The sequence below is a fragment of the Prionailurus viverrinus genome, chromosome E2, assembly GCF_022837055.1.
Source record: "Prionailurus viverrinus isolate Anna chromosome E2, UM_Priviv_1.0, whole genome shotgun sequence".
NCBI classification, from domain to species: domain Eukaryota; kingdom Metazoa; phylum Chordata; class Mammalia; order Carnivora; family Felidae; genus Prionailurus; species Prionailurus viverrinus.
The window spans coordinates 52,439,270-52,460,710 of NC_062575.1; the positions used below are offsets into that span (position 1 = coordinate 52,439,270).

General features: G+C 46.2%; 1 protein-coding gene across 1 annotated transcript in view; it reads left to right on the forward strand.

Annotated features, from left to right (window-relative positions):
• Window positions 1-10,749: 10,749 nt before the first annotated feature.
• ARHGAP35 (Rho GTPase activating protein 35) overlaps window positions 10,750-21,441 on the forward strand; it is a 125,450-nt gene continuing 114,758 nt past the window's right edge. The window contains exon 1 of the mRNA XM_047835419.1: window positions 10,750-10,963. The gene's annotated coding sequence lies outside the window, so the exon portion shown is untranslated. The remainder of the gene's footprint in view (window positions 10,964-21,441) is intronic.

Consider the following 21,441-nt stretch of genomic DNA (forward strand, 5'->3'; position numbering starts at 1 on the left):
GTTTCCGAAGCGCTTATCACAGTGTTTGATACATAGTAAGTGCTCAATAAATACTAGCTGACATCACGAATGCTCATTGTTAACGTCCACAGGATAATAGGACCTTCTTACTTCCTATCCAGAGGTACAGTTGTCTCCTTTCAGTTATCTCAAATAGGCCAAATGTTTTCCTAACTCAGCAACTTTTCCTCTGTACTTTGCTCTTGCCGGTACGCCTTTCCGCATTCATCCTGAGGCTGACTCCTTTTCTTCCTTTACCTTAAACACCACTTCCACAGACCTGTGTAGAAGACCCTGTCTGCCTACAAAGGTCCTCTTCTCCCATCACCGAAATTCTCTAGGTTTGATTTTTTTTTTTTAAGTTTACTTATTTACTTTGACAGAAAGAGAGAGGGAAAGGGGGGAAGGGCAGAGAGAGAGAGAGAGAGAGAGAATCCCCAGCAGGTTCCACACTGTAGTGCATGGCCCGATGTGGGGCTCGAACGCACCAACTGCAAGATCATGGCCACTGAGCCACCCAGGTGCCCCTAGGTTTGATTTTTTTTTAATGTTTTTTTTTTAACGTTTATTTATTTTTGAGACAGAGAGAGACAGAGCATGAACGGGGGAGGGTCTGAGAGAGGGAGACACAGAATCCGAAACAGGCTCCAGGCTCTGAGCTGTCAGCACAGAGCCCGACACGGGACTTGAACTCACGGACCGCGAGATCATGACCTGAGCCAAAGTCGGCCGCTTAACTGACTGAGCCACCCAGGCGCCCCTGATTTTTTTTTTTTTTAACATTTATTCATTTTTGAGAGACAGATTACAAGCAGGGGTGCATTAGAAAGAGAGGGAGACACAGAATCCGAAGCAGGCTCCAGCCTCTGAGCTGTCAGCACAGAGCCCCATGTGGGGCTCAAACTCAGGAGCCGTGAGATCGTGACCTGAGCGGAAGCCAGACGCTTAACCGACTGAGACACCCAGGCACCCCTAAGATTTTATTTTTAAGTAATCTCCAAACCCCCCCTGTGGCTCGAACTCATAACCCCAAGATCAAGCATAGTGTGTTCCACCAACTGAGCCGGCCAGGTGCCCCTCTAGGTTTCTTTTTTGTTTTGTTTTGTTTTGTTTTAATGTTTATTTATTTATTCCAGAGATAGAGAGAGGGAGAGAGCAGTGGAGGGGGACTGAGAAAGAGAGGGTGTGAGAGAGAATCCCAAGCAGTCTCCATGCTCTTCTCATGGAGCCTGACAAGGGACTCGATCCCACTAACGATGAGATCAGGACCTGAGCCAAAATCAAGAGTCTGACGCTCAACCAATTGAGCCACCCTGGTGCCCCAAGTTTCATTTCTTATAGAATCAGTGGGGAGACCCTCTGACTCCCTGAACTCAGGACTGACCTCCTAAGCTCAGCAAGCTCCCAGAGCTTCCACCTACCTGTCAAATTCATCTTTTGGAAATTAACTAACGAGTTGCTGGACTGGGGAAAGAAACATTTGTGGATGAGATGCCTGTGCGGATGAATCAGAAAGTGCTCAACTCGTGACCTCAGTTTCATTGTAATGTTAAAATCCCCCCCTCTGAATATTCGTCACAAGCCCTCATAAGAGGAGCCTGAGTACCGTGGTTCTGGGAGTCCCTGATCTGTCCCTCCCCGCCCCCCCCCCCCTTGCTCTGTCTCTCAAAAAGAAATAAAAATATTAAAAAAACTACATATCATAGAACAATGTAAACTCAAAACGTGGTATTAGCCGAAGCGCCAACACATTGGCACGAAAAGGTTAGGGATCATTTCTATCTGGTGCACTGCTGTATCTCCAGGAAGGTTGGGATTGAGAGAAGGTAAGCAAGGTGCCCAGGATATAAAATTAAAGAGGCACTCTTGAGTGCCTGGGTGGCTCAGTCAGTTAAGCGTCGGACTCTCCATTTCAGCGGAGGTAATGGTCTCTCGGGTTCTTGAGTTCGAGCCCCATGTAGGGCTCTGCACTGGCAGCACGGAGCCTGCCTGGGATTCTCCGTCTCCCTCTCTCTCTGCCCCTCCCCTGTTCGCACTCTCTCTCAAAAATAAATAAAATAAATAAATAAATAAATAAATAAATAAAACCTTAAAAAAAGAAAAAAAGGCACTCACTCTTAGGTGATGACCCTGCCCTTGCAAGAGTCTGAAAGTTGGGCAGGGGAAAAAGGACATTGTATCCATGAATTTTATTTTATATTTATTTATTTATTTATTTATTTTTTCAACGTTTATTTATTTTTGGGACAGAGAGAGACAGAGCATGAACGGGGGAGGGGCAGAGAGAGAGGGAGACACAGAATCAGAAACAGGCTCCAGGCTCTGAGCCATCAGCCCAGAGCCCGACGCGGGGCTCGAACTCACGGACCGCGAGATCGTGACCTGGCCGAAGTCGGACGCCCAACCGACTGCGCCACCCAGGCGCCCCATATCCATGAATTTTAAAATCACCTAGGAAACAGTAAATATTATTTTATCTCACGCAGTTTCTGTGGGTCAGGAGTTCGGGAGTTCAGCTGGATGATTCTGGCCTGGGGTCCCTCGTGCGGTTTGCAGGGGAACAGATTCTGTCTGTGCCTTCAGGAATCTCATGCCCGGGTGGTTTGGAGTCTAAAGGTGATATTCCAGAGACACGGAAAGAAGGAGCAATCCTAACACTTCCACTCTCGTATGGATTTTGAAATGATCCTTCCCTTTGCAAGATCATGATGGTATGCTTGCCCTGGGGAAAAACTGGAAAGAGTCAAAATATGCATCGTGAGGGGAAAAGTCAGTTAGTTTATGTGCAGCTACATAACAAAATATTAGGCAGTAGTTAAGTTGACAGAGGGGCGCCTGGGTGGCTCAGTCGGTTGCGTATCAGACGCTTGAGTTCAGCTCCGGTCATGATCCCAGGGTCATGGGATTGAGCCCCACGTGGGGCTCTGCATGGAGTTGGAGTCTGCTTAAGATTCTCTCTGTCTCTCCCTCTCCCTCTCAAATTAAAAAAAGAGAAAAAAGAAAAAAAAAAAGGAATGAGAGAAACGTGTATGCATTGACACGTTGTTGGAGACACAAAGGATGTTGTGGACAGGTATCTCCACAGTGTACCATTTGATCTTAAATTCATTGTCCCAGCTTTGTGTGTAGAAAATTTTCATGTCTACAAAAAAAAAAGTTGTAAAATTAGAACAACGAACTCCAGTGTTTACTCGCCTAGATCCATGATTAGCTGACATCGTGCCCCATTTACTCTATGTATGTATGTATTGGAGCGATTCAAAAAAAATGTTTTTAATGTTTGTTTAGTTTTGAGAGACAGAGAGAGACAAAGCGTGAGCAGGGGAGGGGCAGGGAGAGAGAGACGGAGACACAGGCTCCAGGCTTTTATCTTATTTTCCCTTCCTTCCCCTATGTTCAGCTGTTGTGTTTCTTAAATTCCTTATTTTATTTTATTTTATTTTATTTTATTTTATTTTATTTTATTTTAGAGAGAAAGAGAGTGAACGGGGTGGGGCAGGGGAAGAAGGAGGGAGAATCTTATGCAGGCTTCTCCCTCAATGTGGAATCCAAGGCGGGGCTCGATCCCACCACCAAGAGATCATGACCTGAGCGCAAATCAAGAGTCAGAAGCTTAAATGACTGAGCCATCCAGGCACCCCAAGACATGAACAGTTTGAAGAGTCCACTTCAGTTATATTGCAAAATGTCCCTTAATTTGGGTTTGTCTGATGTTTTCTCATGATGAGATCCAGGTTTGACATTTTGGGGCAGAAATATGACAGGAATGATCCTGTTTCTTCTCAGAGTATCCCATGAGGGGCGTGTGATGCTAGTTTGTCTCATTTGAGTTTGATCATTTGGTGAGTTTGGTCACTGGGCTAAGGTAATGTCTGCCACCATTTGGTTTTTTTTAATAGGCTCCACGCCCAACATGGGGCTTGAACTCATGATCCTGAGATCATCTGAGCTGAGATCAAGAGTCAGACGCTTAACCCACTGAACCACCCAGGCGCCCCCACATTTTTCTTCTTAAAAGTTATGTGATATATCTGATACCAAACACATAAGCAACACAAGAAGTGATATATCTGATACCAAACACATAAGCAACACAAGAAGAAAAAAAAAAAAAGCTGAGCATCAAAATTAAAAACTTTTGTTTTTTAAAAATTTTTTTTCAACGTTTATTTATTTTTGGGACAGAGAGAGACAGAGCATGAACGGGGGAGGGGCAGAGAGAGAGGGAGACACAGAATCGGAAACAGGCTCCAGGCTCTGAGCCATCAGCCCAGAGCCTGACGCGGGGCTCGAACTCACGGACCGCCAGATCGTGGCCTGGCTGAAGTCAGATGCTTAACCGACTGCGCCACCCAGGCGCCCCAAAACTTTTGTGCACCAAAAGACCCTGTCAAGACAGTGAAAAGACAACCCATAGAATGGAAGAAAATATTTGCAAAGCCCCTAGCTGGTAAGAGACTGATATCCAGAGTAATGTCTCCAAAGAAGAGAGACAAATGGCAAATAAGCATGGGAAAATATGCTCAACATCACTAGTCTTCAGGGAAATGCAAATGGAAACCACAGCGAGATACCACCTCACAACCATTAGGATGGCTATTATCAAAAACAAAAGAAAACAACCACCACCAAAACAATAATGACAAGGGTTGGCAAGGATGTGGGAAAACTGGAACCCTCGCACATCGCGAATGTAAAATCTTGCAGGCCCTGTGGGAAACAGTTTTGCAGTTCCACAAAAAAGTTAAATGTAGAATTACTATGGGATACGGCAACTTTATGTCTAAGTAGATATTCCAAATGACTGAAAAGGGGGTTCAAATACCTGTGCATCAATGGTCCTAGCAACACAATTCACAATAGCCCCAAATCCAAATGTCCAGTAACAGGTGAATAGATAAACAAGATGTAATATATACACTGAAACATTACTCAACCTTAAAAAGGAATGAAATCCTGATACACGCCCCCAACCAACGTGGAGGAAACTTGAAACCATCATGCTGGGTGAAATAAACCAGACACAAATGGACAAATGTGTGGTTTCATTTACATGAGGTACCTAGAACGGGCAAATTTATAGAGACAGAAAGTAGTTCTCTCTCTTTCTTTTAGCAGGCTTCATGCCCAGCACAGAGCCAGCCCTTGATCTCATGGCCCTGAGATTAAGACCTGAGCTGAGATCAAGAGTTGGGCGCTTAACTGACAGAGCCACCCAAGCACCCCTGTTCCAGGTATTTTTCTAAGCGATTCGCTTATTGAAACCTCAAAACAACCCCGTGCAGTAGGTATTAATATTATCAACTCCATTTTAAAGATGAGGAAATTGAGGTACAGAGAAGTTGAGTAACTTGCCCAATGTCACACAGCTAGTGTAAATGGTGGGGTTGAGATTCTAGTCCAGGCATTCCAGCTCCAGAGTCAATGCCTCAAGCCACTATACTATGCTGCGTTCGTGTAAGTGTGTAGAGAGATCTGGGGGAAAAAACAAAACAAAACAAACACATTTCTGGAGAGGTAAGTGGGATGGGTTTAGATTCTCCATGGAAACTGAATTTTATCTAGAGGTTTTTAAAAAATATTTCTTTATTTTTAAGGGGGGGGAGGAGGGGAGTGCAGAGAAAAGGAGACACAGAATACAAAGCAGGCTCTGGGCTCTGAGTCATCCACACAGAGCCTGAGGCAGGTCTTGAACTCATGAACCATGAGATCAGACTTGAGCTGAAGTCTGAAGTTCAACTAACTGAGCCACCCAGGCAGGCGTCCCTAATCTAGAGTATTTTAATTTTTTTGCAAGGACAAGAAATTCATGTAGTATTGCATAATTTTAAATAATTAAAGAAAATAATATATAACAGTGGGCAATATAATATATATATTATATAACATATAACATATATAACATATGTATCATACAATATATATTATATAACATATAATATATATTATATAACATAATATACATTATATAACATATAATATATATTATATAACATATTTTGCCCATTGTTTTTTTTTCTTTTTTTTTTTAATTTTTTTTTAACGTTTATTTATTTTTGGGACAGAGAGAGACACAGCATGAACGGGGGAGGGGCAGAGAGAGAGGGAGACACAGAATCGGAATCAGGCTCCAGGCTCTGAGCCATCAGCCCAGAGCCCGACGCGGGGCTCGAACTCGCGGACCGCGAGATCGTGATCTGAGCTGAAGTCGGACGCTCAACCGACTAAGCCACCCAGGCGCCCCTATTTTGCCCATAGTTATGTATTATATATATTATATGTTATATAACATATATTATATATGTTATATATATAATTTCACCAAAGATGCTATTCAAATGGACTTTATACCTATGAAAAGACGCCCAACCTCATAAATCACTGAGGAAGACAAATTAAGACTAAAAAGGATAAGATTGAACAACCATTAGAATGGCCAAAATTAAATTAAAAAGACGGAAAAGGTGGGACAGCTGAAATTCTTACACCTGACTCCTGGGATGGAAATTGGTACATTCACTTTGGGGAAGGTGAGTACATGCCCGCCCTGTAACCAGCAATTTCACTTGGGTACATACCTAGCAGGAATGAATACGTATGTTTACCAAAAGACGTATTCTAGACTGTCACAGCAGCACTACCCACAAGAGCCCCAAAGTGGAAATTACCTAGATGCTCACGACAATAGAATGGCTACATACGTCGTATTTCATCCACATGGTGGAATATTACACAGCATTGAGAATGAACGATCGATAAGTACACACAGTATCCTGGATGAATCTCACAAGGTTGATTAAAAGAGGACACTGGTTGCATAATTCCGTTTTTATAAAGTGTAAAAACGGGAGAAACTGATCTATGGCCGTAGAAATCAGGATAAAGATTTTCCTCGTGGGAGGGAGTGACTGGAAGGGGTCACCAGGAGGCTTCTGAGACCCATACTCCCCACAGGGGGTGTGTTCCTTGTGAATTACTCAGGGAGCTGTACGTACCCTTGTGATTTGTGGACTTCTCCGTATCTATGTTATATTTCCATTTTTGAAGTCTGTAGAAATTGGGAGGTTCTTTCATTATCCATCCTTCCATGAGCCTTTAAGTGCGTGACCGCTTCGTTTCAACCGCTGGCCTGGAGACGGGATCCAGCAGTGAATCCGAGCGGGGATCCGAGCATCCCCGCCTCCCGTTCCTTCCTCGTGATTGGCTGCCCTGCCGACCAATGGCGGAAGAGTTCACCGCTCTCTGTCCTCCCGGCGGCATCAGCTGGCGGCAGCTTCCTCTGTTCGGTTTGTAGGCGGCGCTGTGAGCTCGCTGACTTCTTGGTCCAGCGCAGACCCGGTCCCCACCCTCTGCCTGATTTTTTCAGACTCTGAGGAATGTACAGAGAATATACGCCAGCACATTCACCTCTTTGCAAAACTCTTTAGTGGATTTTTCTGGCTGTGTATCTCTACGAGCGGGGTCCAGAACCCCAGGCTCCGCCTGCCTCGTACCTACTCCGGCTCTCTGGCTGGTCTGAGTTCCAGTCCTCGGAGCCCTTCTGGGAGATGCTTGGGAAATCTCGGCAGCGGCCCAGGCCAGCAGTTGGTACTTCTCTCTCTGTCAGCTAATTGTTTACTCGGTTGTTTATTTATCCTGGAGCGGAGGCTAGCAGGGCAGTGAGGGGGCGGCTGCCCCCAGGGAAGCCTGCTTCCTGTGGTTGGCTTGCTAACACCGGCCCTCTGGCAAACTGGAAAGAAGAATTGCAGAGCTGGGAAGACCCTCCTTGATAAGTTCAATTGTTCATTCAAGGAAAACACTGCTTGAGACCCTGCCTTGTGCTTGGACCTGTGCTGGAGACATCGACAGTGACTGAGATAGCCCTGGCCCTGCCCTCAGGGGGTTCACAGTCTGATGGAAGACAAAGACCTGTTACCAGGCAGGGACAACCCAGGGTGGTCAGGGATTGGATGAAGGGCCCCACGGGGCTGTGAGAACCTAGAGGAAGCACCAGACCAAGCCTGTGTCTTAGGGAGAGCCTCCTGGAAGAGGGGGTCATATGAGCTAGCGTCTGAAAAAGGGGTAAGAGTTAGTCCTCAGACAGGACTGTGTCTTTTCGGCCATCCCCTTTGTTTAGCATGGGATTCATTCATTTATTTATTAACTAGTATTTATTGTGGGCCATTTGCCAGACTGCAGAACTAGCCAGACAGAGCCCCTGCCTTCAAAGGGCTCGCACATAAAATGGTGATGCCAACACAGAACTTCAAGCCCTGGTGGAGTGCTATAAAGAAGTAATAAGTTGTAGTCATCTGACCCCCATTATCTGGGTTTGAATCTCAAGTCTGCCACTTACTAGCTGTATAGCCTTCCTGGGTCTTGGTTTAGTACAACAATGACACCTACGTAAAACCTTTTATTGTGAGTAACTTGTTCTGCAAGTGTTCCGCAAGACGAGCAAACATTTCTAATTTTAACTTGATAAACGAGCGATGTCTTGCAATACGAGTGAGTAGTATGGGATAGGGAATGTCACATGATCACAACTGAGCCAGTGGTTCTTGAAATTTGCTTTGATACATGCTTTGGATTACAAACATGATTCCTGAATGAATTATGCTTGCAAACCAAGGTTTTACTGTATAACCTACTCATAAAATATTGAGGATTAGGTGGGTTCATATGTTTAACGTGCTTTAGAATATCACCAAGTATAGGGTACTTGAGTGGCTCAGTCGGTTAAGCGTCCGACTCTTGGTTTAGTCGCAGGTCATGATCTCACGGTTCTGTGCTGATAGTGCAGAGCCTACTTGGGATTCTCTCTCTCTGCCCTTCCCTCGCTGGTGCCCTCTCTCTCTCTCTAGATAAATTAAAAAAAATGTTTAACACAATGTCACCTAGCATAAAGTACCTGTTTTCATCAAAGGATGAGTCAGACCAAATCTGGGAGGCTGCTCTGAGGAAGTGATTTTAAGCTGAGAGTCGAAGCACAAACGTAGAATTGACAGGCTCCAAAAGACAGAGAGAAGGACATCTAGGTCCAGAGTGAACCCAGTCTTCTCTATTCTGGGTGTTGTCAGTTCACAGTCTTTCCAAGAATGGAACGACCTGGAACATTGCATTGGGAGTTAAAAAGACGTATTAAGTAATTTGAGGTGGGGGGATCCGGTGTTCCCTCAAGTGATCTCAAAATAATTTAGGAACCAAGGTTCGCGATGACAGCCTAAAGAAAACCTGGGCCACGCACTTGACTGGTTAAACAAACTCGGAAAAACAAAACAAAATGAAAGGAAAGTAATGCACATCTAAAAATCAGATTATATGCATAAAAATGCCAAGTTAAAAAAAGTCGAGGGAAACGACTCTGATCGGTAATCAAAAAAACCTTTATTTAATGGGATGTTTTAAAACTTGAGTGCATGTAATTTTGTTTATCAACGTTTGCAAAGCAGTAGTTTTTAGTACTTAACCGATACAGCTCATTTAATTCTCTCAGCAACCCCATGAGGGAGTTACGATTATTATTCCATTTTGTAGACGAAGAGACTGAAGAAAGAAACGCAAAATGCAATAGGAAACAGCCTTTCTTCATGCATTCCGTAAAAACTGACTGGATGCCCAGAACGCTCGTCTTCCACGACGCGTACTTCCGGAGGGATCCCAGAGGAACCCCCTCCTCGGTTCAGAAGAACTCAAGGGTTACCGCAGTGCCCCCTTCCCATCACTACTGTTACCCTCCACGGGCCGGAACTGACATTTGATTTGCAGTCATTTGCACAACGCTGACTTGGAGGTCAGGGCTGTACGCAGGAGCGTACCCTCGTCCCTCTCCCGGGCATCGGTCGAACACAGAATCCCAAGCAATTCGTATCCACCAGCGCGTTGCCTGCAGATTTTCATCACGGCCGAGGGAAAGAGCACGCGCTCCCCAGCCCTGCCCCTTCTTCCGGAACGACAAATTGCCCGGCATGGATTGGGGTGAGGCGGGCCACGCCTCCTCGTGTTCCCCAATCAACTCCCTCGCTGGGTGTCCTCTCTGCTCCTCAGCCCCTCCCCGCTGCCCCACGTTACGTCGCTCCCTCTCTCCTCCTCCGTTATTCCAGGGGCTGAGGCTTGCGCGGCAAACCCACCTCCCCTTGCCTCCCATTGGCTGGTCAGGTCCCGCGCGAGCGGGATCGCGCCCTTCGCCCCCGCCCCCAAAGCCGGGCCATGTCTCTCCCCTCCTGCTTTCTCCACGAGCCCCCGCAAGGAGGGGATCGGCTGCCTCTGGCGCGCGCAAGGCCGCGCGCGACTCCCGCGGGCCACTCCCTCCGTCTCGCGCTAGGCAGCCCCTCCCGCGCACGCGCACTTGCCCACCCCGTTTCCTCAGCCCGGTCGCGGGCTGCCTGGTGCCGTCTCGCGTCGCAGCCACCGCAGTAGCGGCATTTCTTTGGGGCGCACGCGCACTATGGCCTCCGCGCCCGTTCCCAGCCAGAGGCCGCGGTAGTGGCACTGAGCCCCACGGGTGCGTAGACGCCCTCGCCTCATCTCCTGCCTGGCGCCGGTTATCCCCTTGCGGCGCGCGCCCAGGGGCCGTTATCCTCCTGCAACGGTCCGCGTGCCACGCACGCGCAGTTGGCGAGGGGCGCGCGCGGCGGGAGCGGCGGCCGCAGGAAGGAGGCGCCGCCGCCGCCATTGCGAGGGAGGGAGGGAGCGAGCGAGCGGGGCTGGTCCGCCCTCCCCCTGGTTCCCGCCCCTCCCCCCTTCCCCTCCCCGCCCCCCCGCCCCGAGGGAGAGCCGCGGCGCGGCGGGAGGAGGAGGTGGAGGAGGCGGAGGAGGGAGCCCGCGAGGGAGGGTCCGCCCGGCCCCCCGCCGCCGGAGCCGCCGCCGCCGCCGCCGCCGCCTCAGCCGCCGCTGGACGAGGAGCAGCAGAACATGGCGCCGGGGCCGCCGTCGCCTCTGCTGGGATCCTGGAGGCCGGAGCCGCGCTGAGGGCGCCCAGCTGGTGAGTGCGCGAGCTCGCGGGCCCCGGCGGCGAGGCCGGGCGCCGCCCCGCTGCGGGGTCCAAGGGGAGGCGGGGACGGCGGGGCCCGGAGCCCGCGAACAATGGAGGAGCCGGAGGGGGAGGGGAGGGAGCGGCCCCCCAGCCCCCCGGGCCCCGCCGGCCCCGCTGCTTCGCGCAGCGGCCCGGCCCACGGGGCCCGCTTGCCCTTCGGACCTGCCCCTGCTCGCCCCAGCCCTGCTGTCCCCGCGTCTGCCCCCACCTTCCGACCCATTTGGGATCTCGGTGCCTGCCTCGGCCACCCCCTCCTCACTTAAGCCACTCTTCTCCCAATTCTGCGCCTCCCCCTTCCCTTTTCCGCCCGTCAGTAGTGCCCTTCGCCCCTCCTGGACTCTGCGGTCCTCTAGCGACCCACCTCCTCAGTGACCCTTCTGCATTTCTGCATCCCTTAATTCTGGACCTTCACTTTGAGATTCGTGTCCGTCCTGCCCCTTCTTGGATTCCACTCACACCACCCTTGATCTGTTCCCTTCTTTGACCCGTCTACTGTTACCCGTCCTCTCTTGCACCCCCAGGAACTGTCCCTCTAAGACCTGCAGTTCCACCTCCTTCGAGATCCATCTGAGACCTTGTTCGTCTTGGCACTGCTGACCCTAGGTCTTCTCCTTGGACTTAATTCCACCTCCTTGGGCCCCTACTGCCCACTCGCGGAACCCCGTGCATCTCCCGGATGCCCCTTGCCTCTCCGACCCTTCCATGCCTCAGTTCAGTCCCCTGCCCCCTCTCGGACTGGGATGCACCATGCTTGCCTCTTCCCCTTCGCAGATCTGGCTCCCATTTGCCGTTCAGAGCCCCCCCCCCCCCCGCCTTTTCCCCACTCTTCCAGACCTTTCTACCTTCCCGATCTGCCCTTTTGCCCAATCTCAGATCTTGCTGTGCCCTCTTACCTGCTCGCTTTCCCCGACTCTGCCTTCCATGAAGCAGCCTCCTCCCCCTTCTGTGACCCTGCAGCTCTCATTTCTGCCATTCATTTCTCTGACCTCTCTAACTCAGCCTGTCCGCAGCCTCAGTGCTGCCCTGCAGGCCCCAGTTCTGTCCAGTGTTCTTGCGGCTTCCTTTCCACCCCACCTCCTCATTGGCACTGTTGAGCTGTCTCATTCATTCGCTCCCTCTTTCTTTGACCTGTTTCCCCTTCAGTTCTTCTCTGCTTGAGACCTGCTTCCAGCCTCCTCTTCGCTCTAAAGTCCTCTCCTCCCTCCATTTTGGCCCTTCTTAGGCTTGCCCTTTACCTCCCTAAATCTTTGATAACTTCTCTGATCCATCACCCCCTTTCCTTCCCATTCTGCTGCATCTCGCAGGCCTGCCCCGAATCCTTTTTGCACCTGCTCTTTCAGTTCTGCCCCGTCTGCTGTAACATTTTCCTCCCAGCTCTGCCCCTTTTGGAGCTGTCCACTTGCCCCCCCTATTTTTTTTTTTTTTTTTTTTTTGACTCATTTTAACTTTCCTATTGCTGTTCCCCTCTTGGAGTGGTTCTCTTTAATCCTGGTCTCTCTGTAACTGCATCCCACCCGTGTTACCTCTCAATACTTAAGTTTTCCACCTGACCTGCTCTTCCCCCCACCATTTTGATTCAGGCCTCGACCTCCAATCTCTCCTTTCGTGTATTCTCTCTCCTTTGTCCTGCTTTTTACCTCCTCCTTGAGTTCTTCCCCCAGTTCTGCCCAATGGTAGAGATGTCTTCTCAACCATTCTTTCTGATCATCGGCTGCCTCCCCACCCCCCAGCTCCCTCTTGGAGCCATCTCAGTGGTTGGATGGATTCTCCCTCTCTTTTGATACCCGTTTCCCAAGTCTGTTCTACCTTGACTTTCCTCACCTTTTCTTTCCCCTTGTGTCCTGCCAAGCGCCTTCTCTTCCGTTTGGTTCCTGTCAGGCTTGCTTTTTTCCCAGCTCCCCACCCTTGACCCACCCATCCCCACTGAATGCTCCCCGTTTCAGTCTTGTCTTCCTCTAGCCTCCAGTACTCAGCTTTGGAGGGGAAGGGGCTAGGTTGGATCCAGGGTTCTCTAGACTGTGGTTTAGACCAAAGATTCACTCAGCACCCCGACCCTCAGGGTTTTATCCCCAAGGATCCTGTGAGACCTAGATGGGGGGTGGTTGGCTGGTTATTGCTCTCCGGAGTCTGGGAATGTCTGCCCCATTTCCCCTACTTCTGCCAAGGTTCGTGGTGGTGAGGGGGCAGGTCTCTTTCCATTACCCTCCCCCGCACCTTTATTTTTCTCACTCCTGTCTCACTCCCCAGCCCCTTCTGATCCCTGGGCTTTGCAGCTTTGTGTCCTTCAGAACAGGAGAGTGCAGCAGCTCACAGGTTTTTGTTTGTTTGTTTTTTTTTTTTCTCTTACTTTCCCTTCCTCCTTCTCTGAGCTATTGTAAAGAGACAGTTGTACCCTTTCCCCACCTCCACCTCCAAGCCAGCACCCCTTGGAAGAACTTACAGGTGTGCTTTTTTGCCTCCCCCCTCCACCCCATGACAGTCTAATTTTTGTTTTACCTCTGGCTGGGGAAATGCTAGTTCTCAAGTTCTCCCCAGTCCCACCAGGGGTTATGGCCACATTTGGTGTTTACTGCTCTGGGGCTGCAGAAGCTGCAGCCTTGCCTTCCCTAATGGCTTCGGGTTTGCTGTGTGACCTCTGGGAGGGTGGGCTTATTTCTTTTCACCTCTGCCCCAGGAAGGCTCTGGCTTCCTGGTCTTCAAAATAATTAAGGCCTGAGTTTGGAAAGCCCGTTGCGGTTGTTTGTTGAAAGAGAGAGTGCCAAGTGTCACTCAGATTTCTGCCCTCTGGTGTTGCAGGCAGCTCCCAGCCACCGGAGCTGAATGCCTCTGGGCAGATCCATGCTGGAGGGGGGGCGGGGTGGGGGTGGGGGACTCAGTGGTGTACAAGGAGTCTGTGGGTGGGCCCTGACATTCCCCAAGCCTTGTGAGTGACCTGATTTGGTAGAGTGAGAGAAGAGTGCCAGGAACTGGCTGATACGATTGGATTTTTGGTCTTATTACCTGAGAAATTATTACCTTTACCTTTTCTCAAGCTTTTTCTTTAGTGAGCTTATGTTGGGAGTGGGGTTCAGGAAATTTACTCAGAGAAAGAGGTGTGTTTTACAGAAAAGCCATCTAACCATTTTCTGTCCTTAATTTGGGAGCGGGAACCTTTGCATGTTATGGGTTTATTTATTTTATTTCTTAAGTAAATCAAAAGCCTGATTTTTTTTTTTTTTTTAAATCCCTGTGGCCTAGGGCAATTGCATATTAAAGCAGCCATCCAGCTGTGGAGGAGCATTTACTGGAAGGACTTTTATTTCTTAACTGAGCTCTGATCAAACTTTGTTTACTTCAGCACTTATTTAGAAATAGTTCTACGAGAACACTTGAAATAAAAAAGTATTCACTGTTATCTGCAGAATTGGACTATTGACTCATCAAAAGTTAGGACATTTGTATATGATACAGTGAGGGGGGCTAGATGGTACATCCATTTGGTTCTTTAGCTTCTGACTTCTTAGGTCTTAAATTTTCTGCCAAGCAGAGTCTGGCAATTTTAATTACCTATAGCATATGTCTTCACCATTATTGACTTGAATTTTGGTTCATCTTCCTGTTGGTTTCCATTCATTTTTTAATTTTGGCCTTGTGAATTATGATTCATTCTCTGGATTTATTTTAGAATTTGTTTTCCACGTTGGTATAAATAGTTGTTTTTTATTCTTAAAGGGGAAGTGATAGCTAATTAAGAATTAAAACAACTGTGTGTGCAGCATTGCTTAAACTTGTGTTTCAGAGTTTTGACATCACTGGCAGCATAGAAAGGTTCTCCATGCCCAAACCCTAAGTTTACATAATAGGAAGAGAAGAGACAGAAGAACAAAGCTGATTTTTCTTCCTAAACTGGTAACTGATGTTACAGAGATTGTCAGATTTCTCTGATGGTAGCAAAGGCTCCAACCTCGGTGTCAGCATTTGCTTTCATGATGGAATTGGGTGCTACAGAAATCTGAGGTGGTAGCCTTGGCCTTCTGGAACAGTTAATATGCCAGTTGGGAATGGGATGGGGAGCAGGAGATGGCGGTGGATGACTGTTTTCAGCCTAGTAACACGTCTTAAGGTCTCCTGCAGTGCCTAGAAAATTCTTGTAATACTAGTCTGATCAAAGTTCTTCCCTTGCTGTTTTTCTTTTTGAACTATCCTTTTGACCATTTCTCCCTTCCCTTGCCTATTTTCTCTTTTTTTCTTGGCACGATTAAGGCCAAAGCATTTAGGACAATAAAAAAAAAAATCAGAAAAGTCATTCTTCTTGATACAGGTTACATGGAAGAAGTTGTCCACGTGCAGATCCTTTGGCCTGATGGTAACTTTTGGCAAAGGACAATCTGGGAGGAGCGAGGGTTTCACAGATGACTGTAAACTGTAGCCTCTCAGGTGTTTCTGTGGTCTCTTATGTGATGAGGAGACACATGAGGTCAATACAGTTGGAGATTGATGAGGTGAGAGTGTTTGTCCATCTCCCTCTAGGCTCTGCTCTCACATCTTCAGTCTGCGAGGTGGAGGGCCTTCTGAGAGGTGTTAAGCCACCTGCAGGGCCTTCCTGTGATCTGCCTTGACTGTTGTCATTCCCCACCTGGGTGTCTTAATTTACCCAGCCAGTGTGACGTTCTATTGATCGTCTAGTCTAGTTGTGTAAAATTTCTTTTTCACACTACATGAAATACATAAACTTGGAGAGTCTTTGCTTGAAGAGGGAAAGCGATTAGCCGAAATCCCTTGGGTTTGGACAACACAGTTTGAAAACCCGTGCCTAGTCTAGCCTCCTCATTTACAGATGGGAAAATGAACTCGCACAGGGCATGGTGACAGGCTTCCTGTCATAATTGAAGGCGTATTGGAAATACAGGCAGCAGACCTTCTGGTCTAGGCCTTAACCTAATTAGTGGGAACCGTGAACAAATCACTTCACTTCTCTGGGCTTCACATTCCTAGTCTGAAGTCTAGTGTGCTGTCCAGCTCTGATTTTAGATTCTTGTTGTCCTGGACCACATACCAAGTTAGAGCTGGGATTGGGACTGGACTCCTGGTGCTGGTCTTCATCCCACCCCCACCTCTTTTCCCTCCCCTACATCAAATCCTGTAGCCTGGAATTGGGGGGTAAGGAAGGGCCCTTTCTCTGGGAGATGCAGTAAAACGAATTGGATTGCCTTTGTCGTATACTTTTTCAAACATAAACACTATCTCTTTTTCAGCCATTCATGTGAAAATTAGAGTTTATAATTTTGGGGGAGAGTGGCATCCAGATTGTATTGACTACATAACTTAAAACCGTACACGGCTTTTAAAAGCAATATGGAATCTTTCAAGCTGAGTCATTGTTGACCTAGGCTCTCAAATAGCAATGTCTGAATAGTACTTGAATTGCTGGTATTAAGAAGTGCAAACAAATCATTCATGTTCATCTTCCTGAAAGTTTATTTTTATTTAATTTTTGATACAGTGCTTTAATGAGGCTTCATCTATGAAGAATTCTTGAAAATAACTTTCGGCATCTGGCAGTCTGATTTTCATTTATTTGCTTCTTTGGGGTTGGGAGACACCATTAAGTTGATATATTAGCAGAGAACCAGGTACTTTTCAGCCATGAGCCATCATCACAGGAAAGTAGTATTTACTTTAGTTGAAAATAGCCAGACTTGCCTATCTCCTTCATCTTCCTTTATTGAAATGAGCGTTTTCATTTTATGAAATTTGTGGCAGTTGTGACTGTTGCATGGTGTACCTGTGGTATTTCATACCTTTTTTGTTCTTCTAGTGTCTCTGCATTATTATTGGAAAATGGTCGTTATGGTAATATTTGCACTTGGCAAATTTGAACAAATTGAGAGGCAGCTTCCTATGGCATAAAGAATGTTGAGTTGATAATGAAGAAACTCCGGTCCTAGCCCTGACTCTGCTGCTTACTAGCTGTGTGACTTTCGACAAATTGTTTTCACTTCTCTGGGCTAAGGTTTCTTCGTTGGAAAGATGAAGGGATTGTACTCCATTGGTTCCCATTCTGCTTTATTTTAGCTAATGATGCTTGATTGTTTCCTTTCTCCAGATAGTAAACTCCTTAAGGGTGGGGACCCTCATGTATCTTTTATTTCCCATCACACCTAGCAAAATAACCTTGTACTGGTAGGCCCCCTGCTGCATATATGTTGATTGAACCCAACAGGTGCCAAAGCCTTTTTGTTTTTATCTGCGCGGTAGGTGGGTGGAGAGATGTGCACCAAATATAATGGCCATTTTTAGGCTTTAAACTCTCAGAGGGCATGCCCTCCTGGTCAGCATTTAATCCTCATGTATATATACATACTGTGTCATAAGTGTCTTGGCCAGAGTTACACAGCTAATAAGTCGAGAGCTATGTCTGTCTAATTTTAAAACCCGTGTTTATTTTATTAGTCTGCCTTGTGTTTCTGGGATGTAAGAATAAGCTATAGTTCATCCCCTTAAGGAATTTATAGTTGTGAACGGTTAACTCTCTATATAATAATATAAAGTGGGTGAGGGAAGCAAGTGTTGAATAGACTGTTCTGATAAATTTCTGCATTTGAGAGGCAGCCCCATATTGACAGTCTTAAAGGCTTCCATATTCAGAGACTACTGAGCACACAGTAGGTTCTGTGTCACACTACTTTGAAAAAGAATCTGTAGCTCCAAGTACCAGCTTGTCATTCTAGCCAGCATGTTGACAAAGTTGAGGGGTTGAATTCTGACCTGGATGCAAACCCGGGTATAACAAACAAAACTGTATATAAGTAAAGTAGTCCACAGGAAAGAAGAAAGACATGTTTGGTCATGTAATGATTCCTTTAAGCTGTATTTTCTTTGGTAAGTAGGAAAGTATCTGAGTGGTTCCTGATTGACAATTTTCAAGAGAAAACACTCTAGGCAACTAGAAACTTACAGATAAAACTACACCTTGCCCCTTACTTGTGTGGCACTCTTTACAATGCTTTTTTCAAAAACACGATTCAAAAAGTTATTAAATAATGTTGGGGTAAAAGTATGTTGGCTAGCTGCAACTAATAGCTTCCTGAAGTGTAAAACATTTAAAAAAAAAAAAAAAAAGGTTGCATTGTACTTCTCCCTGTCTCCATTTAAAAGAAAGGTCAAAATCCCGGCTTCATCTATTGTAGCCTGTAGTTCTTAGGAATAAGACAAAAGAAAATGATTACCGTTAATTGCCATGGGCAATTAAAAAGGATTCTTTGTTCAGTAGCAAATTGATTGTGTACAAATGAAAGCCAGTACTGCATTAATACAAGATTATTAGATTCTCGAAATCTGCATCTTTAACTAGAGTGGCTTTCACTTCAAGGGAATTATTTCACTGGGATTAGTGTACTTGAATGGTCGGTGATAAAAGTATCACTAGGTCTTTATTTTCCAGATACGTTAAGTTCGTAGGTAGAAGGGTGGTGGATGCTGCTTTTGTGGTACCATTTCTAATGGCCTGAAATAATTGAATACTTTTTGAATGTTGCTGACTTCTAGGAGATTTCTTCCTCTGATTGGTCAGTCACCAGAGGAATGCAGATAAAACTTTTGGTAAATGAGGAAAAGGGAAAAAGTCCTCTCCGTGCTCAGGCAGTGAGTCTCCACTGTTGGCATATGCCCAGCATTAGCCAACAGCCATAAAGGCTTAAAAATGGCAGCATTAGCTAAAATAGTTAGGATTTCATGTTCTGTGTGAATACAAGGAATACATATGTTTTCTTTTTATTAAAAAAAAAAATTTTTTTTTTCAACGTTTATTTATTTTTGGGACAGAGAGAGACAGAGCATGAACGGGGGAGGGGCAGAGAGAGAGGGAGACACAGAATCCGAAACAGGCTCCAGGCTCTGAGCCATCAGCCCAGAGCCTGATGCGGGGCTCGAACTCACGGACCGCGAGATCGTGACTGGCTGAAGTCGGACGCCCAACCGACTGCGCCACCCAGGCGCCCCCATATGTTTTCTTGTGTACAGATCCTCTAAATTTTTTTTTATTAAAAAAATTAAGGTACAACTTATGTGTAGACAAGTACATAAAACTTAAAGTTTACATCTCTGAATTTTCTACATATTGTCTGCCCAGCTTTTTCATATAATGGGGCATCATTTCCTTATCCATACACTTCTTAATAAGTTGAAAATTATTTGAAAGGCATTTAAGTCCTGACTTTAATATAGAAAGTGAATTGTATTGAGTGATATTTGTAGCTTTTCCAAGTTTGTTGGCTGACTCTTGATTTAGGCTCAGGTCATGATCTCAGTGTTCGTGAGACTGAGCCCCACATTGGACTGCACAGACAGCACGGAGACTGCTTGGGATTCTCTCCCCCTCTCTCTGTTTGCTCCTCCCCCCCCAGTAAATAAGTAAACATAAAAAAAGAGAGAGAGAGAGAATGGAATAATAGTGACCTGGTACAAATTACCACAAGTGATGAAAGCATTCTTTTAATAACAGATCTTCCCCATTTGTATTGTAATTCCAGAGGTTTTGGGTCTCTGTTTGCTGGGAATTAAAGGAAATAGGTAATAGTCACTGCGATCAGGACTGTCAGACACAAAAACTGGTGTGAACTTTCTAAAAAGCATTTTGGCAATGTTTTAAGTGACATAAGATCCTTGATCAACATACAGATTGTGTATGGACCAAGAAATAGAGATGAGGACCAAGATTGTACACAGAGATACTGCCTCTAGTGATGTGTATAAAAAATAAACAGTAAATAAATGTTTTAACCTTAGAGAAACGGTTGCTTTATGGAAAAATACGGAGTCATTTAAAAAGGATGTTTTTTGGAGAATTCTTGACATGGGAAAGTACACACAAAATAAAATTAAGTATGAGAAAAAAGTGGGATATAGAACTATAAACAGTATGATCCCAGTTATTTTAAAATATATATGGGAAAACTAAAAGAAACATGCCAAAGTGCTGTATGTATTTATCTCTGTGTTGTAGAATTTTGAGTAAAAATTTTTTTCCTACTATTTTTTAACAAAAGGATAAGGTTTTTTTTTTTTTTTTGTTTGCTTCCGTATGGTTGTATTATGTTTGGTGTTATAAACACATGAAGGAAAAATTGAGCTGAAAACCAAGAAATTAGTCATAGTGATATCTGCTGGATTCTAGTTCCTTTGAAGGTTAAAGCAGTCGCCCTTTCTTAGAATAATAATTGAATTAGTTATTAGCTGCATTAGCATTTGATAACAATATGCTTATTGTGTACCAGGAGACTGCAGAGTGTTCCCCTCCTATCCTCACAACAGTTCTCTGAGGTAGGTGGTATTTTATTTTGTAGCCTGGGAACTGAGGCTTTTAGAAGGGACTTGCCCAAGGTCACAGAGCTAGTAGGTTCCTGAGGTAGCATGGTTCAGAGCCGTAGTTCTCACTTTATAGAGCCTGGGTGGCTCAGTCGGTTAGGTGGCTGACTTTGGCTCAGGTCATGATCTCACGGTTCATGGGTTTGAGCCCCACGTCGGGCTCTGGGCTGACGGCTCGGAGCCTGGAGCCTGCTTCCGATTCCGTGTCTCCCTCTGTCTCTGCTCCTCCCCCACTCATGCCGTGTGTGTGTGTGTGTGTGTGTGTGTGTGTGTGTGTGTGTGTGTGTCTCTCTCTCTCTCTCTCTCTCTCTCTCTCTCTCAAAACTAAAATGAAACATTAAAAAAAAAAAAAGAATTGAGTGTACCCCAGAGAAGAGAACTGAAGTCTGCTTTGTGGCTGATCACATAGCTAATCCATTAGTTCTCTTTTCAGCAGGGTGTCCCCGATGCTTGTTTTAAGAGAGAGAAGGGGCACTTGGTGGCTCAGTCGTTTGAGCATCTGACTTTGGCTCAGGTCATGATCTCGTGGTCCGTGAGTTTGAACCCCGAGTCGGGCTCTGTGCTGACAGCTCAGAGCCTGAAGCCTGCTTCGGATTCTGTGTCTCCCTCTCTCTGCCCTTCCCCTGTTCACGCTCTTTCTCTCTGCCTCAAAAATAAATAAACTTCGGGGTGCCTGGGTGGCGCAGTCGGTTGGGCGTCCGACTTCAGTCAGGTCACGATCTCGCGGTCCATGAGTTCGAGCCCCGCGTCAGGCTCTGGGCTGATGGCTCAGAGCCTGGAGCCTGTTTCTGATTCTGTGTCTCCCTCTCTCTCTGCCCCTCCCCCGTTCATGCTCTGTCTCTCTCTGTCCCAAAAATAAATAAACGTTGAAAAAAATTTTTTTAAATAAAAAAAAATAAATAAACTTAAAAAAATTTTTTTTTAAAAAGAGAAGCCATTCATATATTATTTTCCCTTTTTCTTGGCCAAAATCAAGAATGGACATCACATTAGTTATATCTTCCCTTCTATGAACCAAAATTCTTTAAGATTTAAATAATTTAGGGCTATTAAGCAGAAGAAGGAATAAACCTATAGGTTTG